This window comes from Streptopelia decaocto (genome assembly GCF_964273445.1).
Source record: "Streptopelia decaocto genome assembly, chromosome: Z".
NCBI classification, from domain to species: domain Eukaryota; kingdom Metazoa; phylum Chordata; class Aves; order Columbiformes; family Columbidae; genus Streptopelia; species Streptopelia decaocto.
In genome coordinates this window covers 70,702,732-70,715,162 of record NC_138657.1, presented here as the reverse complement: position 1 = coordinate 70,715,162, position 12,431 = coordinate 70,702,732, and positions in this window count along the sequence as shown.

Sequence of the window (12,431 nt, the reverse complement as noted above, 5' to 3'; positions counted from 1 at the left end):
AACTGCATCATCTAGCAGTGGCAGCGCCTAATTTTAAGGATTCTGCATGCATCTTGAGGCAAGCCCAACTCTCCCCAGATGACCCACTTGAGCCTTTTACTTGATGTCTTTAATGACACCTCTGGGAAACCTTCTCCATAAAAGCAAGGAGCTGCTGAGCTGAAGAGGATGAGAGGTTTGGTTTGGTATGGGTGCAGCTGGCTGGGGATCCCTGCTCACACGGAGCCTTTGATCTGCAGTACCTTTCTGAATTTGCCAAGCCAGATAAACCACTCCTCAAATCCTACAAGCCCTGCCCTGATAGAGAACATGGCTTCTGTGGTTTAGTCCTCTCTATCTATCAGCCTCCTTCTCTCTCTTTTTTCCTTCTCCTCACATGTCTCATTTCTCTGCAACGCATCCCAGGAAACACGCTTGGCCTTCCCAGATCTTCTACCAAGAACAGAGACTTAAATCTCTCTTACACTTTCTTCTGCAAGTGTCCCCTGGGTGAGCCCATCACGTTTTAGTTTTCTGTTGCTGGAGATGATGTGTTCCCAACACAACCGCACTTTTTAGGCAGAGGTTCTCCCGGGTCCATTGTTCAACAGGCCAGAGAACCATGCTTCTCCTGAACTAAAAACCTTCCAGGGGTCCTTGGCCTGAAATTCTGCTTTTGTGCATCTCTTTCTGTTATCTGTCCATCCTCAAAATTGTCTTGGAAGGGGATGAGAGCAACAGAAGACTCTAATAAAGTTACTGAATTAAGGATTATGTCATTAAGAAGTTGGTGTTTCTGAAGATACAGCTAAGAGTGTGTCCTGGTTTTGTTAAAAACAAGTTTCTCTTTCAGTGAATTTTGCCTGTCAGCTAAAGCCTTCATATTAGCTGCATTTTCCTGGAGAATTTACAATTTCAAATCAAAATTTCTAAAATTCCAGTTGAAATTCTGTTTACCATGTTTTGGTAAACCTAGCAATGGAATGCAAACTTATTGATAAGCATTGATGGAAATCCTGCGAGAGGGGCGACGAGAAACCGATGACTAAGAAACTGACCAACTGTGTATAGCATTCCATTCACGTGAATACTTGATATAAAAGTGGGAGATCACAAGGATCTCGTCCCTTTTGCCTTATGGCCGACATTAGGAGAGGACCTTGCTAGTCGTCCCTGCGAACTGAGGCCTAGTGAGAGACTGAATCCAGCTCCGGTTGGCTGCAGAGTCTAATCCAGGACTTCAGGTGCCGGCTCTGCAGTTGCTGAGACTTTCAAGATTGGTTTTGTATATTTGGTATTATTTTCTCTATTCTTATTAGTATCTTTAGTAAAACATTGTTAATTTTTCCAGCTCTTCTCTCTCTGTCCTTCTTTCCCTCCCGATCGCCTGTCCTTAGTGGGAAGGGGGGAGAGGGAAGGGCAAAAAGGGGGAAGTGTGGGGGGGAGAGGGGGTTAACAATACATCTGCCAGGGTTTTATTGTCACCCCGCAATCTTAACCCTCGACAGGTAAATGGCGCCCAACGTGGGGCAAGAGAAAGGGGTAAATTTGGAGATTTTTGGCTTTTCTACTGTTCTGACGTACCTTTCAATTTTCTTGGCACGGTGCCAACTCATAGAGTTGTGAGTCTCGTGCGTCTGTTTGCCTCGGACATTATTTAGTGGTATTAAGGCAAAGTGAATTACATTGATTTAAAGATGTTATGGCATAAGTTGTATCAGTTATTTTCTACATTGTGCTCACTGATTCCATATCTGTGTTGCAGTTTCTTTTTAAATCGAAGTATTCATTATATAACAACAAGAAACTGGACAATGGTTCTGATGATGTTGTGTGGTTCGTCACTGGTTTATTTCATCATACTGCAGCTGCTAATGAATTTCTACTTGCTTATGCTTTACCTTGAAAAGCCTCCAGGAGAGATTAAAGAGCAGTATGGCTCTGTGTTTGCTAATTGGCCAAGCCAATCTTTAGAAAGACTGACTAACAATACTTTTGTTTTTTCGGTAGGACAGTTTGAAAATGTTTTAGAGAGCTTTGAATATCCTTGGATCTTTGATAGAACTGTGATGGTGTTATCTGGTTTGCTGAATGTGTGTCAGTTTGTGCTTCTGTTAAGAGAAATGGCGTTCAACAGAAGGTTTGCGTCTCTTTTTAGTCCTGAGATTTGCGGTGCGTCTTCGGAATCTTTAGCAAAAAGCACTCCTAGCCGCTCGAGAAAGAGCGAAACAGCGAAAGCTGCCACTGCGGCCACTGCTTCCCCAACGGCGGCTTCACAGGCTGAAGCTGCAGCTCCTCCGCAGAGTTCCTCTGCCAAGCTCACTGCAGATAACACTACTTCTCCAGCCTCAAAGGCTAAAAAGGCAGCCCCCACTTCCTCATACACTGGTCACTGTTACTGCTGTAACCACAGCAATCACTGTGACAGTCATTCAGACTCTGGAAATGAATCAAATTATGGGGACCCATATCAACATCAGTTGCTGGTTGTAAGAAAGTCACTAGAAAGACTACCTGTGCAGCAGATGATGGCACAGGGCCAACATCAACCCAAGGGGCATCATCTGGACAGGGAGGAGATGAAGTGACCACCACTCGGTCCTTTTCTCCAGGTGAGCTGAGAGATCTGCGAAAAGACTTTAGTCGCCGTGAAGGTGAGAATATTTTAACCTGGCTGCTCCGATGCTGGGACAATGGGGCAGAAACAATTGAATTGGAAGGTGGTGAAGCCAGGCAGCTGGGATCTCTGTCAAAAGATTCTACCGTTGATAGGGCAATTTCAAGAGAGTCTAATGCCACTACTCTCTGGACCCAACTCTTGGCAGCTATGAAAGTAAGATTTCCCTACAAGGAAGATTGTATATCCAAGTTAGGGAAATGGAATACTATGGAGAGAGGTATTCAGTTCCTGAGAGAATTAGCTGTGTGAGAGATCATCTGTTTTGGACCAAACAGCCAAGAGGGGACAGATCCAGATAGAATCAATTGTACATGACCTCTGTGGCGCAGATTTGTACAAAGTGCACCACCTGCATATGCTAAGTCATTGGCAGGAATGGTCTGGTCAGCTAGAGGTGTACAAGATATTAATGAAGTGATTGAGCAGCTCCGGAACTTTGAGGACAGCCTTGTTGGTTCTCTATGGGCTTGTGTCTCTGCTATGGAGAAACTGTGAAAAATCTGATGACCGGTTTGAAAACCTAGTGCACGAAATCAAAGAACTCAGAGAAGACACATACCATTCACAACCTGCACAAACCTATGTTTCAGCTATTAGGAAAAGGTGTTTCCAATCTCGAGAGGGAGGACAGAGGCAGCCCACAAAAATAGGTTCACTGTGGTTCTTCCTACATGAGCAGGGAGAAAACATGAATAAGTGGCATGGAAGACCTACCTCAGAACTTCAAGAACGAGTACGTGAGATCAAAGGAAAAACTCCTAGGAAGGTGGCTGCTCCAGTTTACAAAAGGAACAGAAGAGATTCTGATGCTCTTGAAGGAACCTCTAATTCACACCCAGAGACTGTGCAAAACAGAAATTAGAGGTGCCCTGCCTCCAACCAGGTGGAGGAAAGGGATAACAGAGTTTATTGGACTGTACAAATACGATGGCCTGATACAACACACCCCCAGGAGTACAAAGCTTTAGTGGACACTGGTGCACAGTGCACAATAATTCTTTCTAATTATAGAGGAACGCAATCTATCAATATTGTTGGAGTGACTGGGGGATCCCAGGAACTGACTGTTGTAGAGGCTGAAATGAGCCTAACTGGAAAAAACTGGCAAAAGCATCCTCATTGTGACTGGTCCAGATGCTCCGTGCATCCTTGGCATAGACTACCTCAAGAGAGGGTATTTTAGGGACCCAAAAGGGTATAGGTGGGCATTTGGTATAGCAGCTGTGGACACTGAGAAAATTGAACAGCTGTCTGATTTGCCTGGTCTTTCAGATGACCCTTCTCTTGTAGGACGGCTGATGGTTGACGATCAGCAGGTGCCAATTGCTACCACGACGGTGCATCGCCAGCAATATCGCACCAGTCAAGACTCTTTGATTCCTATTCAGAAGTTAATCCGTCAATTGGAAAGCCAGGGTGTGATCAGTAAGACTCACTCACCTTTTAACAGCCCAATCTGGCCAGTGCGTAAGTCTAGTGACGAGTGGAGATTAACTGTGGACTATCGTGGCCTGAATGAAGTTACGCCACCACTGAGTGCTGCTGTGCCTGACATGCTAGAACTGTAATTTGAACTGGAGTCAAAGGCAGCTAAGTGGTATGCTACAATTGACATTGCTAATGCATTTTTCCCTATTCCTGTAGCAGCAGAGTGCAGGCCACAGTTTGCTTTCACCTGGAGAGGCATCCAGTACACGTGGAATCGCTTGCCCCACGGGTGGAAACACAGTCCTACCATCTGCCATGGACTGATCCAGACCATGCTGGAGCAAGGTAAAGCTCCAGAACACTTGCAATATATTGATGACATCATCGTATGGGGCGACACAGCAAAAGAAGTCTTCGAGAAAAGTGAGAGAATAATTCAGATTCTTTTGGATGCTGGTTTTGCCATAAAACGAAGCAAGGTCAAGGGACCTGCACGAGAGATCCAGTTTTTAGGAATAAAATGGCAAGATGGCCGTCGTCAGATCCCAATGGATGTGATCAACAAAATTGCTGCAATGTCTCCACCTACTAATAAAAAGGAGACACAGACTTTCTTGGGCGTTGTAGGTTTTTGGAGAATGCATATTCCTGACTACAGCCAGATTGTGAGCCCTCTCTATCGAGTGACTCGTAAAAAGAACCAATTTGAATTGGGCCCGGAACGACAAGCCTTTGAACAAATTAAGCGTGAGATAGCTCATGCGGTGGCCCTTGGACCAGTTCGGATTGGACTAGATGTTAAAAATGTGCTCTACACTGCAGCCGGAGATAATGGACTTACCTGGAGTCTCTGGCAGAAAGCACCAGGAGAAACCCGAGGTCGACCCTTAGGTTTTTGGAGTCGAGGATACAAAGGATGTGAGGCCAACTATACTCCAACTGAAAAAGAGATACTAGCAGCATACGAAGGAGTTCGAGCTGCTTCAGAAGTGATCGGTACTGAAGCACAGCTCCTCCTAGCACCTCGACTGCCGGTGCTGAGCTGGATGTTCAAAGGGACGGTTCCCTCTCCACATCATGCAACCGAAGTTACGTGGAGTAAATGGATTGCATTGATCACGCAACGAGCTCGAATTGGAAATCCCAATCACCCAGGGATCTTAGAAGTGATTACAGACTGGCCAGAAAGCAAAGACTTTGGGATGACTCCAGATGAGGAGGAAGTAAAACGTGCTGAAGAAGCACCACCGTATAATACCCTTTCAGAGACTGATAAGCAGTATGCACTGTCCACAGATGGATCCTGTCGTCTTGTAGGAAAACATCAAAGGTGGAAAGCTGGTGTGTGGAGTCCCACACGACAAGTTACAGAAGTCACTGAAGGACAAGGTGAATCGAGTCAATTTGCAGAAGTGAAAGCCATCCAGCTGGCTTTGGACATTGCTGAACGAGAGAAGTGGCCAATACTTTATCTCTATACTGACTCATGGATGGTAGCAAATGCCTTGTGGGGGTGGCTACAGCAATGGAAGAAAAGCAACTGGCAGTGCAGAGGTAAACCCATTTGGGCTGCCACACTGTGGCAAGACATTGCTGCTCGGCTATAGGGCCTGCCTGTGAAAGTTTGTCATGTAGATGCTCATGTGCCTAAAAGTCAAGCCACCGAGGAACATCTAAACAACCAACAAGCGGATCAAGCTGCTAAGATTAAAGTAGCTGAGGTGGACTTGGACTGGCAACATAAAGGTGAACTTTTCCTAGCTCGGTGGGCCCATGATGCTACAGGGTATCAAGGTAGAGATGCAACATATAAATGGGCTCGCGATCGAGGGGTGGATTTAACTATGGACACTATTTCACAGGTTATTCATGAATGTGAAACTTGCGCTGAAATCAAACACACGAAACGGTTAAAGCCTGTATGGTATGGGGGGCGATGGTTAAAGTATAAGTATGGAGAAGCTTGGCAGATTGATTATATTACACTTCCACAAACACGTCAAGGTAAGGTTATGTACTTACAATGGTGGAAGCAACCACTGGATGGTTGGAAACATATGCTGTACCTCATGCTACAGCCCGAAATACTATGTTGGGCCTTGAAAAGCAAGTCCTTTGGTGACACGGTACGCCAGAAAGAATTGAATCAGACAATGGTACTCATTTCAAAAACATTATTATAGACAACTGGGCCAAAGAACATGGTATTGAGTGGGTATATCATATTCCATATCATGCACCAGCCTCTGGGAAAATTGAAAGGTACAATGGTTTGCTAAAAACTACACTAAAGGCATTTGGTGGTGGAACCTTTGAAAACTGGGATTCACATTTAGCAAAAGCCACTTGGTTGGTCAACACCAGGGGATCAACCAATCGAGCTGGGCCTGCCCAATCAGAAATTCTACAGACTGTAGAAGGAGATAAAGTCCCTGTAGTACACATGAAAAACATGTTAGGAAAGGCAGTCTGGGTTACTCCTGTCTCAGGCAAAGGCAAGCCCATTCGTGGGATTGTTGTTGCGCAGGGACCTGGCAGCACCTGGTGGGTGATGCTTAAGGATGGAGAAGTTCGGTGTGTACCTCAAGGGGATTTGAGTTTAGGTGAAAATATTCAACACTGAACTGCAGGATGTGAATTACCATACTAACAGTGTTTAATGAGTGTCTTTCAGGTCAAGACAGTGACGATGAAACCAAAGCTAGCTTCTTCGAGTGGCACCTGACAACTTCTTCAAAGTTGATGTCTTAACCCACAAATAGTGGTCATGAGATGCACTTGTACCATTTTTCCTGCCCTGGGAGACTGTTGTGACAAAATGAACTTAATGAACTTTTCAAAGGATGGTCCACTGATTAAGATTAATTACTTCTGTGTATATATGTAGATATGTATATATATATAGTAGTAGTGATTAATTAGATTGTATTGATAGATTGTAATGATAAGGTTTAAGTATTCAGTGAACTGCATTTTCCTGGAGAACCAGACCCATGTTTTGGTAAACCTAGCAATGGAATGCAAACTTATTGATAAGCATGGATGGACATCTCGTGAGAGGGGCAACGAGAAACCGGTGACCAAGAGACTGACCAACTGTGTATAACATTCCATTCACGTGAATACTTGATATAAAAGTGGGAGATCACGAGGATCTCGTCCCTTTTGCCTTTTGCCTTTGCTTTTTCCCTTCTGCTTATGGCCAACATTAGGAGAGGACCTTGCTAGTCGTCCCTGCGAACTGAGGCCTAGTGAGAGACTGAATCCAGCTCCGGTTGGCTGCAGAGTCTAATCCAGGACTTCAGGTGCCGGCTCTGCAGTTGCTGAGACTTTCAAGATTGGTTTTGTATATTTGGTATTATTTTCTCAATTCTTATTAGTAGCTTTAGTAAAACATTGTTAATTTTTCCAACTCTTCTCTCTGTGTCCTTCTTTCCCTCCCGATCGCCTGTCCTGAGTGGGAAGGGGGGAGAGGGAGGGGCAAAAAGGGGGAAGTGGGGAGGGAGAGGAGGTTAACAATACATCTGCCAGGGTTTTATTGTCACCCCGCAATCTTAACCCCCAACAGAGTGGACAAGGAAATTTAAAGGGCTTCAAATAGGATTTCTTTGGCTTTTCAAATAGTCCACACAAATGCAGGATTTGGAGCGTTCATATGCGTTTTTATTAATTCAACCATTCTGTGGTTTTCCTTTCAGGAAAGGACCTGCATGTTGTCAGAGATGAAGGTGTCAGTGGTTGAAGCTTGCTTAGCACAGTACTCTTCCAGTTCTGAAGTCTTCACACAGTTAGGACAGCTTTTCAACTGAACAGTGTAAGGCAGAGGGAGAAGACAAGCAGAGCTTCAAACCCAGCCCTGTGGGGACCAATTGTAAATTTGCAATTGGACTTTCTTCAGATGACCTAGATGCTGCTTTGTTATTTTAGAGACGTTCTCTGGATGGGGGCCTGTCCTTGTACACATGCAGATGGAACCACGGTTGCCAAAAAAAGCCTGCAGAGAGAACACGTTCCGGGTTTAGTGTTCCCCTCCAGCCAGAGAGCACCAAGGCAACCCATTCCGCTTCTTCGTGAGAATGCAGAACAATTGTGCAGCCCTACAACTAGAATCACAGTGCTGTTGTGCCTATCACCACCAATCTGGTGAGGCTGTAGAGAAGAATAATACCGTGTTTAGAAACTAAAGGAGCAAGTCAAAGGCAAATGTTGCAGGTGACCAAGCTTGGGCAGCAGGGAAATGTAGAAGCAAAACCAATAAACAAGATGCTCTATTTTCTCCTGCTGTCGTGCACATGCAGGGTTGCAGCCCGGCTGGGACATCACCAAGCGGTGGAGGGTGACGTCAGCGAGCCACGGACTGTGACATCGCCGAGCCGCGGACTGTGACCTCGCATCCTCGCTGCTTATCTCCGGGCGCCGGCAGAGCCTGGCTCAGCCTGGCTCGTGCCTGGACTCCTGCCGAGCAGCCTGCGAGGCGTGGACGTCAGAGCGAGGCTTCTCCTGGTGCTGGGTGGTGCTTTGGGGGCTGCTGGTGGCAGCTCTCGCTCCCATCCCAGAGCCATCCCCCGTGTTTCCCCAGCCCTGCCTGCTTCAGGCAGCCGGGCACCGCGGCACACACTTGCAGCAGCGGAGGTGAGCTGTGCGGGAAACGTGCCCGGGCTGGCAGAGCCGGCAGGGTGTCCTACTCGAGTTGCCCGGGCATTCCTTGCTCCCTTTTCCTCCCCTCCACGGGACAGCCAAGGACTGTGGCCTCTCTCCTTTTGCAGTGCTCAAGCCCTTTGGCAGCACCGGGACCAGCCAGGGGAAGCAGCTGTTCCTGCTCAGCTCTCCCCAACCCGCTGCACAGCACAACCATGGCCAGCGAGACAGCGTGGAGCTGCCCCGTCTGCCGGGAAGCTCGCAAGGCCGTCGCCTTCGTGCAGCCCTGCCGGCACCAGTTCTGCATGGGCTGCATCCTGCGCTGGGCTAAGAGGACATCAACTTGCCCACTCTGCAGAGGCCAGATGGAGGACATCAAGATCTCTGTGCAGGGAGATGACTGCCTGTGTGTCAGCATGTCCCCTGCACAGCCAGCCCTGGCCAGCACCCAGCCAAGCGCAGCTCCCAGCCGCCCGGTCAGCAGCAGCCGCTCTGGCCCTGCGGGGTCCCCTCTGTTCTTTGTGATGGGGACGCCATTCCCGGAAGAGCAGGGGGCTGTGGAGATGGAGGACACGGCGGCCATGGACGGGCTCCTGCCCCACGTCTGGGCAGGGCTTTTCCGACAACACCAGCACCTCCTGGAGCCCGTGCTGCCCTGGCTCAGCCTGCAGCTGGACGCCATCTATGAGGAGCAGTGGTGGCTGGCGGTGGCAACACAGAGGATGATCCTGTACGCCCTGTGCTGCCACGGGCTGGACGAGGAGGCCCTGGTCCAGTGCATGGAGCCCCAGCTCCAGGAAAATGCAGCACCGCTGGTGCGGGGCCTCATCCAGGTCATCGTGGAGCGCTGCAGCGAGGACGCCTGGAGGCTGCTGTGCTCCTATGGGACTGAGGATGAGGACTATGGCCGCGCAACCAGCCCCAGCCCCAGCAGCTCCCGCGTGGGGACTCCCGACCCCAGGCTGGCCCCCACCAGCCCTGCGGGCTCCGACGTGGAGGATGAAGCCAGCACGTCGGAGGCCGCCCTGCGCAGGGCTCCCAGCTGCCTTCCATCTGCGCCCGGGCCTGCGCAGCAGGAGCAGCCCCAGCAGGAGCCGGGGCAGGTGGCGCTGGCAGGTCCCTCTGCCCAGGGCTGCAGCCGCAGCCCCTCCGCTGCCGGCCGGGGCACGGACCGCTCGCCCGGGGGGCCCCGGCGCCCCCCAAAGAGGAGGAACCCCGGCCCCCAGGACTCTCCCCAGCCCCGCAAGAGGCCGCCGCGCCAGAGGCACTAGCGGGGTTCCAGCTTCCATTAGTGGAAGCAAAAGCAAATAAACTTCTGCTTCCTTGACACAGTGTCTGGGTGCTGCATTCTCCTCCTTCTCCTGGGGTCTTTCCCTGTTCCTGCACCAACCGTGGCTGGCACCTGCCTGCTGGGGGGCACAGCCATGGGTCCCCACAGCCCCAGGGCCATGTCGGTGGTGTCACCTCCCCAGGAAACCCTGATGCAGCTGCACACCCACAGCGAGGGCAGAGCAGGTGTGAAGTGCCTACAAGCCCCATCACACACATAGAGGAGCAACAGGGATTCTGAAATCTCTCTCGTTTCTTCCTTTCTTTCTTCCCTATACTTCTATTTGTTTGCTTTCCTTTTCTTAAGTTATATAGTAACGTAAGATTGACAGACCCACATGTGCTCAAACTCTATATGTTCACCAATTGAGCCTAAATGTTGTAATTCCTTCCGCCACCAAGTCATTTGCCAGTTGTGTTGAGCTGCAAAAATAAAAGCCTTTTGTCTATGGACCTGTGAGGAGTGTCTGACTCACCAGAAGGCTGTGCTGCCATCCAGAGACCTGGACAGGCTGGAGAGTTGGGCAGGGAAAAATATAATGAAATACAACAAGGGCAAGTGTAGAGTCTTGCATCTGGGCAGGAACAACCCCAGGTTCCAGTAAAAGCTGGGGAATGACCTGTTGGAGAGCAGTGTATGGGAAAGGGACCTGGGGGTCCCTTGGACAGCAGGATGACCATGAGCCAGCACTGTGCCCTTGTGGCCAGGAACACCAATGGCATCCTGGGGTGTAATAGAAGGGGGTTGGTTAGTAGGTTGAGAGAGGTTCTCCTCCCCATCTGCTCTGCCCTGGTGAGACCCCACCTGGAATATTGTGTCCATTTCTGGGTCCCTTAGTTCAAGGAGGACAGGGATCTGCTGGAGAGAGTCCAGCGCAGGGCAATGAAGATGATGAAGGGAGTGGAGCGTCTCCAGTAAGAGGAAAGGGTGAGGGTGAGCTGGGTCTCTTTAGCTAGAAGAAGAGGAGACTGAGGGGTGACCTTATTAATGTTTATAAATATGCAAAGGGTGAGTGTCAGGAGGATGGAGCCAGGCTCTTCTCAGTGACAACCAATGGTGGAACAAGGGGCAATGGGTTCAAGCAGGAACACAAAAGGTTCCACCTAAATTTGAGAAGACACTTCTTCACAGCGAGGGTGACAGACACTGGAACAGGCTGCCCAGGGAGGTTGTGGAGTCTCCTCTGGAGACATTCAAAACCCACCTGGACACATTCCTGTGTAACCTCCTCTGGGTGTTCCTGCTCCGGCAGGGGGATTGACATGATGCTCTTTCAAGATCCCTTCCAATCCCTAACATTCTGTGGTTCTGTGATTCTGTGACCACAAGTATTGTGTATATTATATCCTACCCAAAGGGACCCACGAACATGAGTCACCTCTCCGCAACCCATACCTATGGGGGGACGTGACACACCTGCAAAAACATAAATGGCTTTACTGCACAAGAACCAGGGAGTATCTGCAAGAATGCTTCATGCAAATACTTCTAAACAACCATCGCTGAGAAAACTCAGCTTAAGAAAAAGCTTTGAGAAACAGATTTTCCATAGAATGTTTCGGACTCAAGCACGGGCCATTATGATGTGCTTTTTCAGAGTTATCAGAGTGGGCCTCACCAAGATAAAGGAACCGATCCTGTGTCTGCAGTGAAACAGAAGTCACTGAACTTTATGTAAGTCTTGCATGAGTGAGGACTCCAGGACATGGCCCCTGGTCCTTCAGACTGACTCCGTGTCAGCCATCGCAACCCGGCCAGGCAGAAAGGGTCCCAGGGCTGAGGGGACGATCCAAACTCTTTCGTTCCCAGGGAAGCCATGTGAGGAATGGGCCACACAACAGGCATGCTACACAAATCATCACGCTGTTCAGGACACCGTGTAAGTGATTGTGTAAGGAAATGCTCCAGACCACTTTCAGTTGCCTGCAGACAGCTCACCTATAGGGAAAATCACTGCACAGGGGTTGCATTTGGTCATTTGTTACTCACAAAAGTTGAAAATCAACAAGAAGTTCAAAATCAACCATGATTAAGAAAAAAAGCCCTTAGTATGAATCTGATGGCATTTGGGAAACATGTCTTTAGTCACTGTGCTTGGCCTTTAAGATCTTAATGGAGTGTGCTGGTGCAAAGTTAGAATATGCCCACCAATTCTGCCATTGTTAACTGCGCCTAATTTACGGAGACTGCTCCATGAGAGTTCCATTAAATTGCAGGATGTGAGCATCTGCCCTTTGATTTGATGGCTGCATGCAACTGAAATGCCTCAGGACTGGGACGCAAGCAAAGCAAAAGGTTTGGAAATGTGGCCCTGGAGAGAAAGGGGACACTGCACATATGGCATCTTAGTCTTCATCAGGTGTTAATCATGGGCTC